General features: G+C 45.8%; 1 pseudogene across 1 annotated transcript in view; it reads left to right on the top strand.

The window, feature by feature from the left end:
• The window catches only part of LOC307066770 (zinc finger protein 541-like), a 59162-nt pseudogene extending 43497 nt beyond the window's left edge, over positions 1-15665 (top strand). The window contains exons 5-15 of the transcript in view: positions 23-182; positions 340-507; positions 1382-1706; positions 8150-8213; positions 8808-8950; positions 9356-9459; positions 10700-10775; positions 11334-11422; positions 14930-15070; positions 15255-15436; positions 15554-15665. The product of the transcript in view is annotated as a zinc finger protein 541-like (transcript). The remainder of the gene's footprint in view (positions 1-22; positions 183-339; positions 508-1381; positions 1707-8149; positions 8214-8807; positions 8951-9355; positions 9460-10699; positions 10776-11333; positions 11423-14929; positions 15071-15254; positions 15437-15553) is intronic.
• The last annotated feature ends 401 nt before the right edge of the window (positions 15666-16066 follow it).

Below are 16066 nucleotides of genomic sequence, written 5' to 3'. Positions count from 1 at the left end.
ATTCTCCCTTTCTTCCCCACAGGAACCAGCACAATGGTGGTCCCACAGACTGGGCAGAGCCAAGGAGCACTTACGTCTGCAAGAATTGCAGCCAGATGTTTTATACCAAGAGAGGGCTGAGCAGCCACATGTGTTTTCACAGCGACCAATGGCCGTCACCTCGAGGGAAGCAGGAGCCGCAGGTGAAGGGGCGCCAAGCTGCCATTCATCTCAGGATGGAGCCGTCCTCCTGCGGGGAGCCTGGCTGGGGTCCGGGAGTCAGGGCTGTGCTGCTCTGGAGGGGCCCCTTGCTCCCTACCTACTGTGTCTGTTAAAGGGCTGGCTCTGCTCTGTGTGTAGGTATGTGGCATGGAGATTTGCAAGCCACCAAGACAGGTGCTGAGGCCGGAGGGGGACAGGCAGAGTTCCCCGAGAGCCAGGAAGTCCTTGGACAACATGACCCCAGCCCCTTTGGTGGTCCCTGTGTCGGTGCCAGTGGCTCCAGCGAACCATCCCCCCGGGAGCAAGGTGGGTGCACTTTCTTCCAGCTGCTTTCCAGCTGCCAGTGGGAGTTGTGAGAAAAGCCCCCAAATCCTGACTCCAGAAGAGCTTGATTTGCGTGTTCATTCATCCATTCAACCTCCAGTGAACTTCCTTGTGTCTGGCCCTGTGCTGGGCAGGGCTGGGGACACTGCAGCGACCACAACAGGCCTGTCCCCGTTTCCTGGGGCTAGCAGCCCAGCGGAGTAGATAGACCCATCCCCAGACTCTGACGCTGGGAGAGTGAGCTGTGGGAGCCCTGAGGGCACCAGAGACCCTGCCTGAGGAAGGGGGTGTTGCAGCTGAGAGCTGGAGGATGAGGAGGGGTAAGATGGGCAGAGAGGAGGGGAGATTGCGTGGAGGTAAGAGAGAGTGTAGCAAGGTCAAGCCGTCGTCTCTTCAGCCTGTGCTGGAAGACCCCACCTGGAGAAGTCCATGCTGGACTCGGGTACGGGATGCATGGAGCCCACTGTTTGTCTCCCAGGAGCTGCTGTCATTTTGAGGGCAACAGGTTTTCCTTTTGTCATGCTGTTGCATCCGTCTGGCCCCCACACTTTAAGTGCCAGTCACTTTAACAACGGACATGAGTTTCCAAAATGGTCTGAGTGAGGGCCTCTCCTTGGGGGTTGTGGGTGCCTGAGAAGGCCCCAGCGTCAAATGTCGCCCGGCTTAGGGTCTGGAGCCTGGCTCAGGCGTGGTGGCCCTGCCCGGCTTCCTGCGCTGAGGACTGTTTGCACGGCCATGCTGGGTGTGCATCTGGCTGGTCAGTACCCTTTCCCACTATCAGGCCATCTTGTGGTCTGAGCTGTGGGGCCGGTGGCCTCAGGTGACCCCCGTGTTTCTGAAGTCTCTTCTTCTCCAGCGACAGGAGAAGGACGGGGAAGAGAGAGACAGCAAGGAGAGCAGCCAACACAGGAAGCGGAAGAAGCTCCTCCGGCCCAAGGCACTGCTCATCCTTCCTCCAACCTCCATGTCTGGGGAGCCGGGCCCGGGAGGATGCCGCCAGATTTACCTGTGCTCGCCCGTGTTCCTGGTGGACCGCCTCCTGAAGGGACTGTCCCAGTGCCCTCCCTACACGCCGCCCCCGAGGCTCAGCCCCATCCAGGAGGGCTCTTGGCTGTATTTCAACACTCTCTATTCCACATCTGCCCGGGCCCGTCCCGACAGGCTCATCAGCGCCATGCTTGGTGAGTGAGCTTGATCACCCCATGATAGGCCTGCGGAGGGTCAGACCCCCGCCCCCTGTAGAATTTGGTCCAGCCATTCTCTCTGGCCTATGCCTGGGTCTGCTCTGGGGGTCCCGTTGCTGTTCAGAACTATCCCAGGACCATCTGGGACCAGCAACCTTCTAGGTGCTTATAACTTTGTAGCCAGAAAGAAAATAGACGCCATTTAGCCTAACCACCCTTCTGCCTGCCCTTTCGAGTAATTGTTTAAACAGCTTTATTGAGGTATAATTCACATGCCACATGAATCACCCATTTAAAGGGTACACTGTTTTTTTAGTGTATTCTTAGGATTCTACACCCATCCCACAATCTAATTCTAGAGCACTTTCATCACCCTAGAAGATTATATCCACGAGCGGTTACACACAGGCCCTGTAGCCCCCAACTCCTCAGCCCTGGGCAACCACCAGTGTACCAACCTACCTTTTCTATGGGTCTCCCTATTCTGGACATTTCATGTAATTGGAATCGTAAAATACGTGTCATTCTATGTCTAGTTTGTTCACTTAGAATAATGTTGTCAAGGTTCATGTTGTAGTATGCATCAGTGCTTCATTTCTTTTTATGGATGAATGATATTCCATCCTCTGGATAGACAACATTTTATTTATCCATTCATCAGTTGACGAGCATTTGGGTTGTTTGTGTCCTTTGGCTATTGCAAATAGTGCTGTTAAGAACATTTATGTGTAAGTTTTTGTTGGACATAAGTCCTCATTTCTCTTGGGTATATAACTCAGAGTGGAATTGCTGGGTCAAAGGGTAACTATGTCTAACCGTTTAAGGAACTGCCAGACTGTTTTCCAAAATGGCTGGGTCAGTTTAAATTTCCACCAGCATTGTATGAAAGTTCCAGTTTCTCCACATCCTTGCTCACACTTCTTAGCTATCTTTTTTATTACACCCATCCTAGTGGGTGTAAAGTGGTAGCTCATTCTGGGGTGTTTGTTTGTTTTGCAGTACGTGGGCCTCTCACTGTTTGTGGTCTCACCCGTTGCGGAGCACAGGCTCCGGATACACAGGCTCAGCAGCCATGGCTCACGGGCCCAGCCGCTCCGCGGCTCGCGGTATCCTCCCGGACCGGGGCACGCAGCTGCATCCCCTGCATCAGCAGGCGGACACACAACCACTGCGCCACCAGGGAAGCCCCCTCATTGTGGTTTTGATTTACATTTCCCTGATGGCTAATGATGTTGAGCATCTTTCCATGTGCTTATTATCCATTTGTATATCTTCTCGGGAGAAATGTCTATTCGGATCCTTTGCCCATTTTTTAAATTGAATTCTTATCCTTTTATTATTGAGTTGTCTCAGTTCCTTATATAGTCTGCATGCAAGCCCCTTATCAGATATATGATTTGCAAATTCTCTCCCATTTTGTGGGTTGTCTTTTCATTTTATTTGTGATATGGTTTGCAGTACACAAGTTTTTAATTTTGATGAAGTCCAACTTATTCTTAGGCCTGCGATCAATCTTTAGTTAACTTTTATATACTGTATGAGGTAGGAGTCCAAATTCATTCTTTTGCATGTATGTATCAGTTCTTCTAGCACTAGAAAATACTCTTCTTTTCTCATTGAATTGTCTCCGTACCTTGTTTTGTTTTGTTTTGCTGTACGCGGGCCTCTCACTGTTGTGGCCTCTCCCGTTGCGGAGCACAGGCTCCGGACGCGCAGGCTCAGTGGCCATGGCTCACGGGCCCAGCCGCTCCGCGGCATATGGGATCTTCCCAGACCGGGGCACGAACCCATGTCCCCTGCATCGGCAGGCAGACTCTCCACCACTGCGCCACCAGGGAAACCCTGTCTTGCTACCTTTGTGGAAAGTCTGTTGACCATAAATAATTTGAGATATTTCTTCTTTTTTAATACAGACATTTTACAGCTATAGATTTCCTTCTGAACATTGCTTTAGCTACATTTTGTAAGTTTTAGTATGTTGTGTTTTTATATTCATTCAGCTAAAGTATTTTCTAATTAATCATTCCACTTCTTGTTTAATACACTGATTATTAAAGAGTGTGTTGCTTAATTTTCACATATTTGTGAATTTTCCAAATTGCTGCCTTTTATTGATTTGTAATCTAATTCTCTTGTGGTCAGAGAACATACTTTGTTTCTCTTTCAATTTAATTTATTTAATTTATTTATTTATTTATTTTGGCTGTGCTGTGCGGTTTGCAGGATCTTAGTTCCCCCACCAGGGATCGAACCCATGCCCCCTGCAGCGGAAGCGTGGAGTCCTAATGACTGGACCGCCAGGGAATTCCCTTAAATTTATTTTAAAATTTAAAATTTATTGAGGCATGTTATATGGGCTAGAATCCGGTCTGTCTTGAAGAATGTGCCATGTGAGTTTGAGAAGAATGTATTCTACTGATGTTTGGTGGAATGCTGTATTTTGTCTGTTTTGTCTAGTTAGTTTCAATTTCCTTGTTGATCTTCTGCCTAGGTGCCCTATCCACTGTTGAAAGTATTGAAATCTCCAACTGTTATTTTTTAATGGTTTATTTCATCCTTCAGTTCTGTCGTTTGTTGCTTGGTGTATTTTGGGGTTCTGTTTTTAGGTGTGTATATGTTTGTAATTGTCACATCTTCCTCACGGCTTGACCTTTTATCATTAGGATGTGATTGTGACTTCATTTGTCATTACTACAATAATTTTATCATTATCTCTGGTAATATTTTTTTGTTTTAAAGTCTAATGTGCCTGACATTAGTATAGTCATTCCATTCTCTTCTTTGGTTGTTGTTTTCTTGGTATATATTTTTCTCTTCGTTTATTTTCAGCCTATTTGTGTCTTTGAAAATAAAGCATGTTACCTCTAGACACCATTAGTTGGATCATGTGTTTTTTTATCCAGTCTTAGAAACTCTGCCTTTTGGCTTGGTTTGTTTAATCCATTCTTGTTTACTGTTATATTGATATGGTTGGATTTACATCTGCCATTTTGCTTTCTATTTTCTATATGTTACATGTCTTTTTCTCCCTCTGTTCCTCCTTTCCTGCTTTCTTTTGTATTAAGAGAGTATTTTCTAGTGTAACATTTTAATTCTGTTAATTTTTCACTTTTTCTTAGTCATTTCTTAGTGGTTGCTCTAGGACTTAAAATATATGTCTTATCAGAATCTGTTAGGATGTGTAATAACTCATTAACAGTGAAATATAGAAACACTGCTCCTATCTAGCTCTATTCCTTCTAACTCTTGCTATTATATGTGAGAGACCCAGTAATACCTAACTGGTCATGTTTATTGCTTTATATACTTTTATTTCGTGTAAAAACACTGAGAGAATAAAGGAAAGCAAGCATGATTTATAGAGGTTGTTATATTAACCTTCTTATTTACCATTTCTGATCTCTTCATTTATTCTTGTGGATTTGAGTTACTGTCTGAGGTGATATTCCTTTACTCCAATGCAGCTGTGCTCCTTGTGCAGTTACTGTCACATATATTATATTTCTGTATGTTAGAGGCCCACAATACATATTGTTTTATGCAGTTATTTTTACGGCCATTAAGAAAAGAAATATGTAATCATAGTGATTTTTATAGCTACCCATATTTACTAGCGTTTTTTTTTTTTTTTTGGTTTGGATTCAAGTTACCATCTGATGTCATTTGCTTTCAATCTGAAGAACTTTCTTTAGTATCTATTTTTATTAGGGATATATAATTCACATACCATACAATTCATCCCTTTAAAGTATAGAATTCAATGGTTTTTAGTATATTCACAGAGCTGTGCAACCATCACTACCATCAGTTTTCAGAAATTTTCATCATCCCCAAAAGAAGCCCTGTACTTATTAGCAGTCCCTCCTTTCCATCCTCCCCATCCCCAGCCATGGGTAATGACTAATCTACTTTGTCTCTATCGATGTGGCTATTCTGCATATTTCATATGAGTGGAATCATACAGTATGTGGTCCTTTATGAATGCCTTCTTTTAGTTAGCATGATGTTTTTAGGTTTCATCCACGTTGCACTATGTATCAGTACTTTGTTCCTTTTTGCGGGCTGAATAATATTTCACCTTTAATACTTCTTGTAAAACAGGTCTGCCAGCAACAGGTATCCTCAGTTTTTATTTATCTGGGAGTGTCTTTATTTTACCTTCATTTTTGCAAGATAATTTGCTGAATATAAGATACTTGGTTAACAGTTATTTACTTTCAGTAATTTGAATATATTATCCCATTGCCTTGTAACCTACATCGCTTCTCTTAAGAAGTTAGCTGTTAATTTTACTGTAGTGCCCTTGTATGTAACAAATTGTTTTTCCCTTTTTGCTTTCAAGATCTTATCTTTATTTTTACTTTCCACATTTTGCCTATGTTATGTCTGGATGTAGAGCTCTTTGTGTTTAATCTTTCTTGGAGTTTGTAGAGTTTGCTGGATATACATATTGTTTTTCATCAACGTTGGGAAATTTTCAGCCATTAATACTTTAAATATTCTGTCCCTTTCTCCCCTCTTTCTGGTACTCCCACTACATATATATTGTTGCATTTAATGACATCTCACATTTCTCTGAGGCTCTCTTCACTTTCCTATATTTTTTTCTCTCTCTTCAGATTTCATAGTCTCCATTGTTCTATCTTCAGGTTTGCTGATCATTTCTTCTGCCAGCTCAGATCTACTGTTGAGCCTTATTTTGGTTATTGTACTTTTTTAACCCCTGAATTATTTCCATTTGGTTCTCTTTTTTTTGGCTGCATCGCACAGCATGCAGGATCTTACTTCCTCGACTAGGGATCAAACCCATGCTCGCTGCAGTGGAAGCGTGGAGTCTTAACCACTGGACCGCCAGGGAAGTCCACATTTGTTTCTTTTTAAAAAATAATTTCCATCTCTTGATGGCATTTTATCTTTGATGAGAAATTTTTATTTTATCTTACTTTAATTGTTTAAGCATGGGAGCCAGGGGAAGAAGAAGCCCCCATCACCTTGGCTGCACCTACCTGGGTAGAGTTTCCATTACATAGAGCTGGGGGCTAGGTGGGTAAGGGAGTGGGCCATGGCTCCAGTGCCACAGACTCTCACTGTTCTTACCAAGATTTAGTAGATTTTCTTGAATGGGTATTTCTTAAAATGCTGTATGCCTTTAGGACAACTTGCAGAAACTTTAGCTCACTGTTCCTTTTTTTAAAAAAATTATTTTTGTCAGTAAATTTGTTTTGCCGAGTTCCTTACTCTACTTTTTCAGAAGTCTTATCCCCGTTCCATGCAATCTTTTTATTTTATTTTATTGTGATGTGAACAGTTAATCTGTGATCTTCCCTTTTAACAAATATTTAAGTGTGCAATACAGTATTGTGGACTATAGGTACGTTATACAGATTTCTAGAGCTTGATTAATTGAAACTTTATGCCCATTGATTAGTAACCTCCCATTTCCAACTGCCCCAACCCCTGGTAACCCCTATTCCACTCTTTGATTCTATCAATGTGAATTGAACTACTTCAGATACGTTATATAAGTGGAGTCATGCAGTATTTCTCTTTCTGTGACTGGCTTATGTCAATTAGTATAATGTCCTCAATGGTCATCCATGTTGTTGAAATGCAGAATTTCCGGGCCTCCCTGGTGGCGCAGTGGTTGAGAGTCCGCCTGCCGATGCAGGGGATACGGGTTCGTGCCCCGGTCTGGGAGGATCCCATATGCCACGGAGCGGCTGGGCCCGTGAGCCATGGCCGCTGAGCCTGCGCATCCGGAGCCTGTGCTCCGCAACGGGAGAGACCACAACAGTGAGAGGCCCGCGTACCGCAAAAAAAAAAAAAAAAAAAAAAAAAAAAAAAAAAAGAAATGCAGAATTTCCTTTTAAGGCTAAATGGTATTTCATTGTATGTTTATGTCACATTTCCTTTATGTGCTCATCTGTCAGTGGACATTTAGGTTTCCACATCTTGGCTATTATGAATGGTGCTGGAGTGAGCATGGGAGATCAGATATCTTTTTGAGGTCTTGACTGCAGCTCTTTTGGATGAATAGCCAGAAGTGGGTTTGCTGCATGATATGGTAGTTCTACTTTTAATTTTTGAGGAAACTCCATACCATGCAATCTTTTTTTTCTAATTTTCAATTTTATATTGGATTAGAGTTGATTTACAATGTGTTAGTTTCAGGTATACAGCAAAGTGATTTTGTTATACATATTCACATATCTATTCTTTTTTAGATTCTTTTCCCATATAGGTTATTACAGAGCATTGAGTATAGTTCCCTGTGCTATACAGTAGGTCCTCGTTGATGATCTATTTTATATACAGTAGTGTGTGTATACCATGCAATCTTGAAGAGCCTGCTTTTAGCTGCTCTGGAAAGGCAGGCAAAAAGGGCCACATGGGTCAGTTGTAGCCAGTCTTCTTGAGGCTCTTCTTTGGGTGTTTTCCAGATCACATGCACGGCTCTTTTGGCATCAGTGTGGTGAAGGACAACAGCAAGATCAGCACTGAACCGTGAGTTGGAACAGACTTAGAACCTGAGGGTCCTTGCAATGTGGGGATGCTTTTACCCTCCTTGCATTCCAGTGTCGGTTTTTCCCAAGGGAGCCTTCATCACGGGAAAGTCAGGTCTAGACCCACAACCTCTCTAGGAGAGAAGTGGTGGATTTTTCCAGGTGTTTCCCCAATATTCCTTCTGTCCAGACATACCATAGTTGGATCTCTGGGGACAGAATGCCCAGCACCCTGGGGTTCTACATAGAATTGGTGACGGCGCAGTGAGATACTGTTTTGTAGCTTGGATGTTACCTTGGATACAGAAGAATGCCAGGTATCAGCACATACCTCCCCTGTCCTAGACCCCAAACGCCTGAAGCCAGAAATCTGGCGATAAAGCCAATTGGAGGAAGGAAGGAAGTATCCCTCAAGAGGTCTCTGGAATACCTGCGCGTGTCTACTGGGCTGATGAGCACTCCCTGTGTCTGAGAGATGGCCAAAAGGTGGGTTCCACAGCCCTGCTGAGCAGGGCTCACCGCACATCTCTCTTGTATTTCCCATCTTGGTCACACACATATGTCTTTTATGTCCGTGTGTGTGGCCTCATTTCAGACATATCAACATAGGAAGCCGGTTTCAGGCTGACATCCCAGAGCTCCAGGACAGATCACTGGCTGGAAGTGACGAGCATGTAGCTACTCTGGTCTGGAAGCCATGGGGAGATGTGATGACCAACCCGAAGACGCAGGATAGAGGTGGCTGAGACTTTGGGGCCAGGTTCCCGAGGGCCCTCCCCCGTGTCCAAGGGGTTTCTCCTCCCAGTTCTCACCTTGACCAAGAAACAGTGATCCACAGGCGGGGGTGGGGTGGGCAGAGCTGGCCTTCAGCGCAGGACTGCTTTGCTGTGCTGCAGTCCCTTGCCCCACCTCTCCTCTCACCCAGTAGCTGGGCAGGCCATCCAGAGCAGGTGCCAGGAGCAGGGTTTCTGCCCGTCCTCCTTGTCCCTCCCTTCCCTCAGCCTGCTTGTAACTGAGAGGTGAGGGAGATGGTGACAGGAGCCCCCCGCCCCATCTGTGCTGTTGGGGAGGTTTCCTCTCTGGCACTTGCTGACCCTCTGTGTCTCCTCTCCTTCCCGCTGCCGGGCTGCCTGCTGGAAACAGTGACTGAGCTCTGCAACGTGGCCTGCTCCAGCGTGATGCCGGGCGGGGGCACCAACATGGAGCTCGCTCTGCACTGTCTGCATGAAGCCCAAGGCAACATCCAGGTGAGGTGCAGGCGAGGGTGGGCTCAGAGGAGCTGTGGAACGCTCCCTGCTCTCTTAAGGCCAGGGGCTCTAGGCGCAAGACACGCGCCTTCTACTTGGGGCTTTGCAGCTCACGAGAACCAAAGGCTGGCCACCCACCCTTCTCCCTGGTCGCTTTGGGATTGGTGGTGTCCTTTTGAACGTAGGGGAAATGCACACATACGGGCTCAATCAGTTATTTATCTGGGGTGACAGCAGAGCACCAGGGTTCCTCCAGCGTTACCTCATCTCAGCGCGGCACTGGGGAGGCGGTGCCTAGCAGAACCAACTCAGGGCCTGCATTAATCTGGTTTATTTACTGAACAGTGACTTTTTGATTAAGAATGGTGAATGAAAACCTCTGATGCAACAGAAATGCCTCTGCCTCCTCCAAGGACCCTCCTCACAATCCTGAAGTTTAGAAAATGAAGAAGTCCAACTGTGTGTGTAGTGGGAGAGGAAGTCACGTCACCCGAGTTGGAGACCCAAGAGTCAGGGCTACATGGTGCTTTTTCTCAAGCTGAGAGGCAGTGGCTGGCACGTGGTGGGTGCTCAGCAGAGTAATCAGCACACATTTACTGGGTCCTCCTGATACCTGGTGCTGTCATGGTATCAGGCTGGGGCCAGCTCAGGGGCCCATTCTTGGTTTAATGCTCTGCTGCCACCATCTTGAAATTCTTAGTAGTTTCTGAGCACAGGGCCCCGTGTTTCCATTTTGCGCTGGGTCCTGCAAACTGCATAGCTAGTCCTGACCGGGGTTACGCTGTTGAGCAAGACAAATGCCCTCTCTTTGCAGGGCTTACATTTTAGGAGAGTGAACACATGAAATACATTTTTTAAAAGTGATAGATAATGATTAGTGCTATGAGGACCATAACATGGGTTAGGGCGGGGGCAGTGCCACTCCAAATGCTGCTCCCTGAAGAAATAAGGAGCTTGTGCCAGAATAAGTCCACACACTGTTTCATCATCATGTAAATCTTGCTATGAAAAAGGTAACATCAGCTGCACTCAACAGTCCGCTTAGTGCTGTAGGCAATGTGTCCCAAGTGGTTGACAGCTGGTGGCCAGTCCACAGACCGACCACACTTTGAGTCGCCCTGGGGTAGGGGTGGCTTTAGGGAGGGCTGCACATATTTTCTGAATGAATGAAAGAATGAAGGCGGGCCTCTACCTCACCTTCCCTCCCTCAGAGAGTTGCCCACCACTCCTCTCGTTCCAGGTTGCCCTGGAGACCCTCTTACTGAGAGGACCCCAGAAGCCACGGACTCACCCTCTCGCCAACTATCACTACACAGGTAACGAGCGTGGCTGCCCACGTGGTTTTGGCCTGGCTGAGGCCCCTGCGAGCCAGTCAGTTTCCATGGCAAGCTCTGCACGTGCCTCCCAGAGTTCTCTTGGGGCCTACACCTGCCCTCCCAGAAGGGCCCGTCCTCTCTGGGGGACTCAGTGGGTGCTGTTCTCTAGTTGGATCCAACCTTCCCCTTTCCACTGGTTCCCTCGTGGGCTCTTCCTGGCCAGAAGGGGGGTGCCAGGTTGGGGTGGGCTCAGGTTCCGCATCTGAGCACTCCAGCGTTGGAGTCAGGCAACCATGGGCCCATGCCTACCCTTGGCAAGTCTCTTAACCAGAGGAAGCCTCAAGTTGCTGCACCTGTCAAGTGGGGATGATAATAGCCCCTACCTGCTAAGGTTTTTGTGAGGATTGTGTGAGATAAAGCAAGTAAGGGGCTTAGCAGAAATCTTGGCATATAATTGGCGCTCAGTGGCCTGAAAAAGGGGGAGAGTCTGCACTTCAGCCGTGGCTGTGGTCCCAGAAGGAGAAACATCCTTCCTCCTCTTGGCTGTTTCTCCAATAGGTTCGGACATCTGGACCTCCATGGAGAAGAGGCTCTTTAAGAAGGCGTTCTGTGCCTACAAGAAGGACTTCTACTTGATACACAAGATGGTAAGGCGAACATGGCAGGCTGGTGTAGACAAGACGCTTTCACACGACCGAGGCGCTAGAACTGCAGGGCCTGTCAGGGGCGATACTCTGTTCCTGCTGTGAACAGTTGACAACTGAAATGCCATTGCTTTGAACAACCTCAAACAGTACAGAAATGAATCCCATGTTCAAAATAAAGCCCTCCAGGCCCCTCCCCACAATCCCACTTCTGATTGATAACCTGACAGGTATTTACTGCCCATACGGATTTTACACACCTATATGCACTTTCTCAAAGAAGGATGACATCATATAATTAATATCCTGCTGATTATTTTGCTTTTTTTAACTTTATGTACGCAAAATTGCACAAAGTGTAAGATTTAATGTTTTTGACATATTTATACACTTGTAAGACCACCACCATGGTCAAGATAATGAGAATATCTGTCACCCCCAAAAGTTCCCTCCTGCCCCTTTGCAACCCTTCCTTCCTGCCACCCGGGTCCCTTGTCAACTCTTGTCTACTTTCTGTCACTCTAAATTCGTTTGCATTTTCTAGAGGTTTATATAAATGGAATAATCATACAGCATGTGATTTGCTTTGTCTGGCTTCTTACACTCAACCTAATGATTTTGAGATTCATCCATGTTGTCCTGTGTACCCATTGTTCATCCCTTTATTGTTGAGGAGTATAGCACTGTGTGGACGGACCACCGTTAATTTAATCATCCACCTGTTGGCAGTTTCCAGTTACTGATGACTACAGATAAAGCTGCTGAAAACATTCACGTACAAGTCTTTGTACGGACATGTACTGGGTTCTTTGTTTTTTTTGCAGAGATGGGGGTGGGATTATAAATACCTAGGAGGGGAATGAGGGTAACTTATAGTAGATGTATAACTATTTAAAAAACTTCCAAACTGTTTTCCAAAGTGGCTATACCACTTCCCATTCCCACCAGCAGGTTATGAAAGGTCCAGTTGCTCCACACCCTCGTCGACACTTGGTATGCTAAGTCTCTTTAATTTTAGCCATTCTAATGAGTGTACAGTAGCATCTGACTCCATTTTCCTAATGACTAATGATGCTGAGCGTCTTTGTGTTTTTTTGCTATATGTGCACCTTCTCTGGTGAGCTGTCTGTTCATATCTTTTGCCTCTGTTTTTATTGGAGTGTCTGTGTTTTTATTGACCTGTAGGAATTCTTATTTTGCTCTAAACACCAGTCCTTTATCCAGATATATGCTTTGGAAATATTTTCTCCTAATATGCCAATTGTCAGTCTTCTAACAGTGTCTTTTGAAGAAAAGTTTTAAATTTTGCTTAAGCCTAACTTGCGAGTTTCTCTTTTATAGACTGTGCTTCTCGTGTTCTATCTAAGAAATCTTTGCCTAACCCAAAGTCACAAAGATTTTCCCCTATGTTTTCTTCTGTTGGTTTTATAGTTTTAGGTTTTATTTCTAGATTTATGATCCATTTTAAGTTTATTTTTGTATGGGGTGCGAGGTGAGTTCATTTTTTGTATATGGATATTTATTGTTTCAATACATTTTATTGGAAAGACCATACTTTCTCCACTCAGTTGCTTTTGTACCTTTGTTAAATATCAGTTGGCCATATATATATATGCATCTACTTCTGGATCCTGTATTCTGTTCCATTGATCTGTTTGTCTTTTATTAAGCTATTCCCATACTGTCTTTATTACTGTAGCTTTATTCTAAGTCTTGAAATCAGAAAATGATAGTCCTTCAACTTTGTTATTCTTTTTCAAAGTTATTTTTTGTATTCTAGATCCTTTTTATTTCCCTATGAATTTTAGAAATAACTTGTCAATTTCAAAATAAAAATTCCTGCTAGGAACTTGATTGGTACTGTTTTTGACTCTATAGGTCAACTGGGGAGAGTTGTTACCTTAACAATATTGAGTCTTCTGACTCGTGAACAGGGTATATCTCTCTATTTCAGTCTTTAATTTTTCAGCAATGTTTTGAAGTTTTTAGTGTACAGTTGTTGCATACTTTTTGTCAGATTTATTCCTAAGGGCTTGGTTTTTTTGGTTTTGTTGGGGATTTTTTTTTTGCGGTACGTGGGCCTCTCACCATTGTGGCCTCTCCCGCCGCGGAGCACAGGCTCCAGACGCGCAGGCCCAGCGGCCATGGCTCACGGGCCCCGCCCCTCCATGGCACGTGGGATCCTCCAGGACGGGGGAACGATCTCGTGTCCCTTGCATCGGCAGGCGGACTCTCAACCACTGCGCCACCAGGGAAGCCCAGTACTTGTGTTTTTTATGATGTTATAGAGTTCTTTTTTATTTCAGTTTCCAATGGTTTGTTGCTAGTATGTATAGGAATAAAATGGATTTTTCTATTGATCTTCTGTTCTAGAAATGTTGCCAAACTAACTTACTAGTTTTGGTAACTTCTTTGTGGATTCCACTGAATTTTCTACATAGACAGTCATATCATCTGCAAATAAAGACACTTTTACTTCTTCCTTTCCAACCTGGATGCCTTTACTTTTTGTCTTGCCTTTTTGCACTCTAGAACCACAAGTACAGTATAGAGTAGAAGTGGTGAGAGTGGAAATCCTTGCCTTGTTCATGATATTTGAGGGGAAACCACTCCACCGTTAGCTGTAGGGATTTTGTAGGTATCATTTCTCAGGTTGAAGAGAAGTTCCTTCTATGCCTATTGTGCTGAGAGTTTACATCAGGAATGGACATTGGATTGTATCAAATGCTTTTTCTGCACCTATCAAGATGCTCATATGATTTCTCTTTTTTAAGTTTAATATGATGAATTACATTGATTTTAGATTGTTAAACCAACCTCACGTTTCTGGGATGAGCTCCACTTAGTCATGGTATATTGTCCTTTTTATATATACATATATATATATATATATATATATATATATATATATAGTTGGATTCTGTTCGTTAAAGTTTTGTTTAAAATTTTTCATCTATGTTCATGAGGGACATTGGTCTGTAGTCTTGTTTCCTTGTAATATCTTTGTCTGGCTTTGGTATCAGAGAAATGTTGAACTTACCGACTGAGTTGGGAAGTATTCCTTCCTCTTCAGTTTTTTGGAGGGCTCTGCCTAGCTGTCGCATAAGGCTATGAGGTATCCACCACGTAAGGACACTCTGCTTTAATTAGTCCCTGTCGGTAGACATGTGGCTCCACATGATGTCACAGTGAGCGTCCTCGTGTGTACCTTTGTGTGCGTTTTCCTGGAGAGAAGCCTTCCTGGGCCAGCCTTGTTGCTCAGAGCGTGCAGAGCTTAGATGGTGTTGACTCTGGTGGCTTCTCTCTGAACTCCTTCATCCCCAGGAGGACTTTCTGATTCTCTGTCCCCCGTAGCAGAGGAGCATACCAAGCCGTAGGGGAGAGACGTTTCAGGAGGGCTTTCAAAAAGTGGCAGCTGGCCCCATGGGAAGGGGATTTAGGGCTTCAAGGCCATACTCACTGCTGCTCCTGAGGCACTGTCCTTAGCCGGTTTCTGTCTTCCTCCACTAGATCCAGACAAAAACAGTAGCCCAGTGTGTCGAGTTCTACTACATGCAGAAGAAAAAGATCGAGTTTGACTGCGGCCGAGCCCCAGTGCCGGAAAAGAGGGTCAAGAGAGAGCTGGGTGAAGCAGACAGGACAGAAGCGAAGGTAGAGGGTCTCGGGGTAGGGCTTCAGGAGTTCAGCACGGATCTGGATGCCCGGTGCCCATCCAAGCTGGGTGGCGGTGGGGGGGGTGCACCCCACGACGTCTGGACGCTCTGGACACCTGCTTCTCCCTTAGAAGGGCGGCGGGGCGGTCAGCACCCTTTCATCACCTCTGCCCACTCTGCAGGTCACTCGTAGCCCTCGCAGGAAACCCATCCACCGTCCAACCCCCGAATTACAGAGGACTACTGAGAGTTACAGGAGGGAGTCCATCCCCAACTCCAGCCCAAACACCGGCTCGAAGCGGACCCCTGAGCTGCCGGAGAGCAGCAAGGGCCAGGGCTTCTTTCCCTGCCGGGAGTGTGAGAGGTACCGCCCTTTCCCTGGATGCTCCCACACCGCCTGCCCTCAGCCCTCTGGGGTGCCCCCCTCAGGGCTACCCACCTCCCCCTGCTCTGATCCCTGTGTCCTCTGGTGCCTCCTCAGGGTGTTTGGCAAGATCAAGGGTCGGAATGCCCACATGAAGTGGCACCGGCTTCAGGACCACGTGGATCCCACCGTCAGGGCAAGGTGGCCCGTGGAGCCCTTCCAACTCTAGGAGGAGGAGGACGAGCTAGGGGCTGGCATCGGCCCTCTGCGTGGGCAGCTAGGTGGGATGGGCACTTCCAGCCCTGTTGCGTCTCCTTTGTTAGATTGTTTTCGTACGTTTTCCCTTGTATATATTATTAAATTGGTTTCTTAATCAGCTGTCTTCTGGCTTCCCTGCCTGTTGATCCAGCAAAGGCTTTTGAGCCCCTGCCGCTCACAGAAACCACAGTGATGAGTAAACTGAGTCCCTGCCCTGGAGGAGCCTCATACGTTAATGCACCCAGCATTTATCAAGCACCTGCTGTAGCTATGCCAGACAATGCCCAGTCCACGTGATGGGGACATAGTGATGGAGGGACAGGCCCCTCCCCTCACAGAGCTTACATTTTAGGAGCGGGAAGGTAGTGATAA

This window comes from Hyperoodon ampullatus (genome assembly GCF_949752795.1).
Source record: "Hyperoodon ampullatus genome assembly, chromosome: 18".
Lineage (NCBI taxonomy): Eukaryota > Metazoa > Chordata > Mammalia > Artiodactyla > Ziphiidae > Hyperoodon > Hyperoodon ampullatus.
The sequence above is the reverse complement of the archived record's forward strand: the minus strand, read 5'-3'. Positions and strand labels throughout refer to the sequence as shown.